Raw genomic sequence first — 9,297 nt, 5'->3', positions numbered from 1 at the left:
AAGTGCATAGCTGTGCCCCGCTTCTGGTGTGGTGAGTGCTGTGGTTTTTTCTGTGTGTATACGATGGGGTTAATCTATGGTTAGCTCTTATTAACCGTGGCCACTAGCTTTCTCATGCACCCCTGTGTGGACTTTATTATCCTGAACCTGTCTCAGCTGTTCCTTAGCAATCATCTTTGAGCCAGTGCAATAGGTGACTAGTGTGCTTTTAAAAGCCATAAAGTCTGTGGCAGGTACACATTAAATCTAGCAGGCAGATGATGTGTGTAACAGCAGTGAAGTAGTCAGGTTTTAAGACTCTGTGATAGTGTGAACCCAGGGCAGGGTTCACATGGCCAGAGAAGAGATTGCCATCATGGGCATCACTCAAATCACCACAAACAGAGGAGAGCTGGATATGGTTCCGGACGGGATAATCCAGGATGGGACCTAAAACTTGTGGGAGGCTGGAAGCGGTGTCCATGCAGGGAAAGACGGCAGAAGCGCGGAAAGAGAGCAGGAGTGAGGGTGAGACTGCAGCTTTGTCCCGTAAAGCCCCCCCTGCCCAGTTTATTTTTGGCAAATGTGCGTTCCCTGATAAATAAATTGGATGACTTTCAAGTAGAAATAGCAAACAAACGGTGCCTGAAAAATGGTTCTTTATTAATTTTTACTGAGACATGGTTGACTGAGTCTGTTCCTGATTCTGCTTTGGGACTCACGGACAGAATTTTATTTAGAGCTGACAGATCAAATGCATCGGGGAAATGTAGGGGGGGTGGGGTTTGCATTTATGTGAATACGCTATGGTGTTCTAATGCTGTCTTTGTTGAATCCTATTGCTCTGAGGACTTAGAATTTTTAGTGATCAAGTGCAGGCCTTATTACCTGCCCCGTGAATATTCTGTTATCTTGGTTATGGCTGTTTACATTTGCCCGCAAGCTACTGCAGGTTATGCACTTGACACTTTATATGATAGGTTAACTAGTTTACAGTCTAAATATGTGGATGCTGCTTTTATTATTGCCGGAGATTTTAATCAGACTGACTTACAGTCGGTCCTACCTAAATTTTATAAAAATATTCTGGTGCCCACACGTGGCGACAATATTCTCGACCAGGTGTACACAAATATGGATCTTGCCTATGAGACTGTTGTCCTCCCACATATTGGGAAATCAGATCACGTTTCCCTGTTCCTGATTCCTAAGTATATACCTCTGGTAAAACAGGTTAGGCCTATGAAGAAAACTATTACGGTTTGGCCGGAAGACGCGGTAGTAAGGCTCCAGGACTCCCTAGCTTTTACAAACTGGGAGTTGTTAATTGAGGAGTCCAAGAGGAGTGGGTCTATTGATATTGATTTATTAGCTATTTCGGTGATAGGCTACATAAACTGCTGCGTAGAAAGCGTTACATCCAAGCGGTCTTTTAAAGTTTTTGCGAACGAGAAACCCTGGTTAAACTCCGAAGTCCGTTCATTGTTAAAATCAAGGGATATAGCTTTTAAATTAGGGGACAAGGAAGCATACTCAATTGCCAGAGCGGATTTGAGGAGAGGGATAAAAAAGGCAAAAAGGGAATTTTCAATTGAAATGGAGGACAAGTTAAAGCAGTGTAATGACGCAAAGAGTATGTGGCGCAGTCTGCAATATATTACGGATTATAAACCTAGAAAGGCGGTGCCAAGTGCAGTAAATAGCACTATGGCGGAAGATTTAAACATCTTTTATTCAAGATTTGATAGACATGATTCGACCAGTGTCGAAACGGTTGGGATTAGACCTGGTGAGGCCTCGTTAGTCTTGGATGAGCAAGAGGTGCTGAAGTGTCTTAGAGGTGTTAGTACGGGCAAATCTGCTGGCCCAGACGGGATTCAAGGAAAAGTTCTTAGGAAATGCTGTAATGAATTAGCTGGGATTTTTACAGTAATATTTAATATCTCTCTGCAGGTCTGTAAAATACCCAAGTGTTTTAAGTACACAGAAATTATCCCCATACCCAAAAAGGGTGTACCAAAATGTTTAGATGATTATCGGCCCATTGCGCTAACATCATTAGTCATGAAATGCTTCGAACGGCTGATGTTAAAACATATTAAATCCCACTTTCCTGCAAACTTTGATCCCTTCCAATTTGCGTATCGGCAGAATAGGTCCACAGAGGACGCAGCCCTGACTGTTTTACACCAGGCACAGACCCACTTAGAGAAGAAAGGGACTTATGTGAGAATTTTATTTGTGGATTTTAGTTCCGCGTTTAATACTATTGTACCAACATCTTTGGTCTCTAAGCTTTTTAACCTAGGCGTAAATGGGTTCACGTGCAATTGGATTTTAAACTTTTTGACAGCTAGGCCGCAAGTAGTCAGGCTTGGTAAAATTATGTCTGGTGAGATCTGTATAAGTACGGGGGTCCCACAAGGGTGCGTCCTGAGCCCGTTACTATATTCTTTATTTACGCATGATTGTTTTTCAACTACTGATTCCGTTAAAGTGGTGAAATTTGCAGACGACACGGCAGTTGTTGGTCTGATAAGTGGTAACGATGAGTCATCTTATAGATCCGAAATTTTACGCTTACTGGAATGGAGTAAAGCAAACTGTTTGGTTTTAAACACGTCTAAAACAAAGGAAATGGTTGTTGATTTTAGGCGGGGTTGTAATAGACCATTATTTCCTGTGTCCTTGGATGGAAAGCCGATTGAGGAGGTGGTCTCTTTTAAATTTTTAGGTACATATATTACAAATGACCTAACTTGGTCTGTGAATAGTCTCTTTTTGGTTAAAAAGGCGCAGCAACGCCTTTTCTTTTTGAGGAGGCTTAGAGCTGTTTGTTCAAGCACATGCACTTTGGTTAGGTTTTATCATAGTATCGTAGAGAGTGTTTTTACGTACGGGATGATAGTGTGGTTTGGAAATTGCACTGTAGCGGAACGAATAGCTTTCGAGAGGGTGGTGAAAACTGCCAGTAGGACCATTGGGGTGCCTCTGCCAAGTATGAAAGACTTGTATATTAGAAACGTATTAAGGAAAGCTAGGAGTATACTTACTGACGAGAGTCATCCAAATTGTTTGATCTTTGAAAGACTGCCATCTTTAAAACGGTTCAGGAGTATCCGCGCTCATACAAACCGCATGTCAAATAGCTTTTTTCCAACTGCTATCCGGCTGTTAAATGATCAGTAGGTTGTGTGCAAATGTTTCCAAAATGTGGCAAAATGTTACTGTTATTCTCATGGCTTTGTGAGATTCTGATTGTATTTTCATTGACCTTTTCGTTGTCGATTTTGTTAATGACAAATAAAGTATATTATTATTATTATTATTAGTGTAGGACCTGCATGAAGGTGGGGTACCTTGAAAATCGGTATGCAGGCTTCCGTGCATTGGCCAATCCACCAACTAAACCCCCATCATTTATTTATTGAATTGTTGAGGATAAGTGAGTTTACTTTGGTGAGTGCTGGGTTCTTTGTTTGTATTTATTAGAGCGATGTGGTGATGGGCTACATGCACCCCGCCCTGTGAGTGGTAAGTACAGCTGTGTACCCCGCTTTTGTGGTGGAGAGTGCTGTGTTACATGCACCCCACCCTGTGAGTGGTAAGTGCATAGCTGTGCCCCGCTTCTGGTGTGGTGAGTGCTGTGGTTTTTTCTGTGTGTATACGATGGGGTTAATCTATGGTTAGCTCTTATTAACCGTGGCCACTAGCTTTCTCATGCACCCCTGTGTGGTCTTTATTATCCTGAACCTGTCTCAGCTGTTCCTTAGCAATCATCTTTGAGCCAGTGCAATAGGTGACTAGTGTGCTTTTAAAAGCCATAAAGTCTGTGGCAGGTACACATTAAATCTAGCAGGCAGATGATGTGTGTAACAGCAGTGAAGTAGTCAGGTTTTAAGACTCTGTGATAGTGTAGGACCTGCATGAAGGTGGGGTACCTTGAAAATCGGTATGCAGGCTTCCGTGCATTGGCTAATCCACCAACTAAACCCCCATCATTTATTTATTGAATTGTTGAGGATAAGTGAGTTTACTTTGGTGAGTGCTGGGTTCTTTGTTTGTATTTATTAGAGCGATGTGGTGATGGGCTACATGCACCCCGCCCTGTGAGTGGTAAGTACAGCTGTGTACCCCGCTTTTGTGGTGGAGAGTGCTGTGTTACATGCACCCCACCCTGTGAGTGGTAAGTGCATAGCTGTGCCCCGCTTCTGGTGTGGTGAGTGCTGTGGTTTTTTCTGTGTGTATACGATGGGGTTAATCTATGGTTAGCTCTTATTAACCGTGGCCACTAGCTTTCTCATGCACCCCTGTGTGGACTTAATTATCCTGAACCTGTCTCAGCTGTTCCTTAGCAATCATCTTTGAGCCAGTGCAATAGGTAACTAGTGTACTTTTAAAAGCCATAAAGTCTGTGGCAGGTACACATTAAATCTAGCAGGCAGATGATGTGTGTAACAGCAGTGAAGTAGTCAGGTTTTAAGACTCTGTGATAGTGTAGGACCTGCATGAAGGTGGGGTACCTTGAAAATCGGTATGCAGGCTTCCGTGCATTGGCCAATCCACCAACTAAACCCCCATCATTTATTTATTGAATTGTTGAGGATAAGTGAGTTTACTTTGGTGAGTGCTGGGTTCTTTGTTTGTATTTATTAGAGCGATGTGGTGATGGGCTACATGCACCCCACCCTGTGAGTGGTAAGTACAGCTGTGTACCCCGCTTTTGTGGTGGAGAGTGCTGTGTTACATGCACCCCACCCTGTGAGTGGTAAGTGCATAGCTGTGCCCCGCTTCTGGTGTGGTGAGTGCTGTGGTTTTTTCTGTGTGTATACGATGGGGTTAATCTATGGTTAGCTCTTATTAACCGTGGCCACTAGCTTTCTTATGCACCCCTGTGTGGACTTTATGATTCTGAACCTGTCTCAGCTGTTCCTTAGCAATCATCTTTGAGCCAGTGCAATAGGTGACTAGTGTGCTTTTAAAAGCCATAAAGTCTGTGGCAGGTACACATTAAATCTAGCAGGCAGATGATGTGTGTAACAGCAGTGAAGTAGTCAGGTTTTAAGACTCTGTGATAGTGTAGGACCTCGATGAAGGTGGGGTACCTTGAAAATCGGTATGCAGGCTTCCGTGCATTGGCCAATCCACCAACTAAACCCCCATCATTTATTTATTGAATTGTTGAGGATAAGTGAGTTTACTTTGGTGAGTGCTGGGTTCTTTGTTTGTATTTATTAGAGCGATGTGGTGATGGGCTACATGCACCCCGCCCTGTGAGTGGTAAGTACAGCTGTGTACCCCGCTTTTGTGGTGGAGAGTGCTGTGTTACATGCACCCCACCCTGTGAGTGGTAAGTGCATAGCTGTGCCCCGCTTCTGGTGTGGTGAGTGCTGTGGTTTTTTCTGTGTGTTTCTTAACTGCATAAAGGTAAGCTTGATTTCTTGTATTTGTTATATACCTGACGAAGGATAATAAATCCGAAACGTTGTATTCAACCCAGGAGTGTCCGGGTTTCTTATTTGAATTAAGTCCACGAGTGCCGCCTATATACCATACTTATATCAAACTCAGAAGGAAGGCACCGGGCAAGATGTCTACATTTATTTGGCGGAGTGCCGAGTGTATCTTTACTCTACTATAGGTTGGACTGCCATATCCACACCATTGCTAAGGCAACCGCACTTCTTTGAACCAAGTGGGTCAGTATATTTTCTTTGATTTTATCCTGCACCTGACCGCACATCATGGATACGATACCAGAGGACGTTCCAGGATACAGAGCAACTACACTACTAACTGGGGAAATTCTATCCTTATCTGATATTGATGCCAACAGGATCCTGATTACAGACAAGCTGGCACAAACTACTGGAGTCAAAACCAGTGAACAAATCTATACTGATTTTCTGAGACTCAGAAACAGGGAAACTGATTTCTACCTACATGGAGTATGCTTATCGGACTATTTTCGGGAGAAAAAAATCCCCAGGGGCTTTCGCATTAAAAACATGCCCACCATTGGACGCTTCAACACAGATTTCTGTCGGAAATGGGCAGCCGTTTTAAATAAAGCCTCGTTTGACTTAATGCTGCTCGTCATTGAAGAATCCACAAGGGAGTTAGCCATCACCAGAGAGAAAATTAAAACTCTGGAGCAGAACAGCCTGGATGCTCTGATCTCAGATACTTCTGTGGACTGGATCGCTAAATTAAACACAGAGGTAGAAAAATACAGATCTGAATTAATTCAATTTAAAACTAAAAAATTGGCTACTGTCAATAGAGACTATGATGAGAACCGGGTATACTACTGGGCGAATCCGCAACCGGGCGGACGGAGACCATACCGCAGGAGGTTCAATAAATTTAATAAACAATCTGGACGATCATCTCAAGATACTGACACCTCCAGTGGAACTTCTCACAGTGAAGCAGAACTACCAAGCACCAGTCGCACCAATTCCAGAGGTCGTTCCCCTTTAGGGGTAAAAATGAGAGCAAAGGAGGACGGCGCAGAAGACAAAGAACCAGACGTGGCGGCCAATGCCAAAGGGAGACCAAAGCGAGCTGCAAAAACAACAAAGAAATGATATATAATTTATCATCACGCACATTGACTGACATTGAGACTGCGGTGTTGAGTAAAGGTTTGAATTTTGTTCCCACTAACCCCCATAATAGTCTCAAAAGCAAAGTTGACCTGAGTCGCCTTAACAGGCAACTGAGACTGAAAGAATTCTTTAGTAAAAATGACTCTGATAAACCTTTAACTAAAATTGATAAACCAGCATGTCCTGTTAAACCAAAATCTAACTTTGACCCCTATTCTTCCAACACAGCCATAAAAGCTTTCACTAGAACTGTCACTAATTGTATTGATTTATGTGAAAAAGAAAATGTCACTAGCACCATGAATTTATCACCTGCTGAATGGCAGGCATTGCGTGATCTTGCGACCTGTAATGACATAACAATACGCCCTGCCGATAAAGGTGGGGGCATTGTGGTGCAAGACTTATGTGATTATAGAGATGAAGCTTACAGACAGTTATGTGATGATAATGTGTATACCAAGCTAGAGGCTGATCCCACTGCTATGTATCTAAGGGAGCTTGAGGATGTCTTGCTGTCTGCGGTTGAGGCTGGACATATTACTGAATCTGTAAAGAATGCTTTGTGTTGTAATTATCCACGGGTACCCGTATTCAATATGCTTCCCAAATTGCATAAAAACAGTGAGAAGCCACCTGGCAGACCCATTGTGTCTGCCAGGGACTCCTTGTACTATCAAGTATCCAAATATCTTGACTTTTACCTCCAGCCGGTAGTTCAGAATCAATCTACATATCTGAAAGACACGACAATGTTTTTGCATAAACTCAGATCTTTTGGTGTTATACCTGAAGACTGCTGGCTAGGCACTATTGATGTAGTAAGCCTATACACTAGTATTCCTCATGACAGGGGACTCGAGGCTGTACGAAGTTTGATTACCAATAACACCCTCTATCTTGGTCCTAATGTGGATTTTTTCTTGCAACTTTTGAGGTTGGTTTTGGAGAGAAATTATTTTATTTTTAACAATGAATTTTTCCTGCAGACCCGGGGTTGTGCGATGGGATCTTGTGTCGCACCAACCTACGCGAATGCTTTCATGTTCCTAGTTGAACACCAATTGTTCTTTGATGACCAGGACCTGGCCAATCTCATACCCCTATATACAAGATATATAGACGACGTGTTCCTCCTATGGAGGGGCACAGAGGAGGAATTCACTAATATGATGTCACTGGCCAACACTAGGGACAGACACATCAAGTTTACGTGGAACATTCAAAAGGAAAACATACATTTTTTAGATGTAGAGGTAAAAATACGTGGTGTTGACTTCAGTACATCTATTTACCAGAAACCCACTGATTGCAACAATATGCTGCATGCCTCCAGCCACCATCCGAGCTCCCTTAAAAGAGGTCTCCCCTATTCGCAATTCTTACGGGTTCACCGCATTTGCAGTGATCCTGTTGATGAGGTGAATAAAATGGAACTTATGACTAAAAAATTTCTAGAAAGGGGGTACAGCAACAAGGATTTACAATCAGCTAAAATTAAGGCACTCAAAGCACCTAAAGTAAAGAATATCACCTGTCCCAAACCTAATAAAATAGACACTACCATGATTTGGGTCAACAATTACACGGTATCTACCAAGACCATTGTCAGTACCGCTAAAAGGGTTTGGCCAGTAGTCCAAGCAGACCCAGACCTTGCAGAATTGTCTGAAAGTGCGTTACTACCTTGTTATACAAGGGGTAAAAACATCGGGGACCATGTGATACATGTTGACATTGCTAACATGTCACCCACATATCCTAAACACTTCATGACTAAAAAACCAGGAAACTACAGGTGCTTAGGTTGCACTACTTGCACCTATCTGGACACCGGCAATTATATCAGGCATCCACATAGTGGTAAACAGATCAAATTAAAACATGTTTTTACTTGCACCAGCAAATATGTGATCTACTGCATTAGGTGCCCTTGCAGCTTATATTACATAGGCAAAACGGTGTGCCAGTTCAAAGAAAGAATGGCACAACACCGCAGTGCCATTAAGCAGATATTGGAAGGGAAAAACATAGATCAGCCTGTTGCCAAACATTTTAAAACTTGCAAGCACAGTCTCTCCTCATTACGCTACATGATGTTGGACCATGTCAAGGAAGATATCAGGGGGGGTGATAGAGGAAAGATCCTTCTGCAGTTAGAAATTAAATGGATACATCTTTTGAATACTGTTTCCCCGCATGGACTGAATGAAATGATTTCCTTTAATTGTTTCTTATAATGGTTATGTTGCTATTTTTTGTAGTATTGCTGTAAGATCATTTGTAGTAATGTCCGTTTGTACAATGTATCATTGTAACCATGGTAACGGTTTTTACTTTCACTTTCATTTTCACTTTGTCCCAGTCACTGCTCAGGCGCCGTCTATTGGTGATGACGTCAGCAGCAGCAGCATGGGGAGTGTTTTTGCACTTACTTTCACTTTCACTTGGTGTTTCTTAACTGCATAAAGGTAAGCTTGATTTCTTGTATTTGTTATATACCTGACGAAGGATAATAAATCCGAAACGTTGTATTCAACCCAGGAGTGTCCGGGTTTCTTATTTGAATTAAGTCCACGAGTGCCGCCTATATACCATACTTATATATATATATGTATATATATATATATATATATATATATATATACACACACACAAAATCATAGGAATAGGGGTGCAGAGAAATGACAGCAGGTGCTCTGGACGT

The sequence above is a fragment of the Pseudophryne corroboree genome, chromosome 9, assembly GCF_028390025.1.
Source record: "Pseudophryne corroboree isolate aPseCor3 chromosome 9, aPseCor3.hap2, whole genome shotgun sequence".
Taxonomy (NCBI): domain Eukaryota; kingdom Metazoa; phylum Chordata; class Amphibia; order Anura; family Myobatrachidae; genus Pseudophryne; species Pseudophryne corroboree.
Note: the sequence above shows the minus strand (reverse complement) of the source record.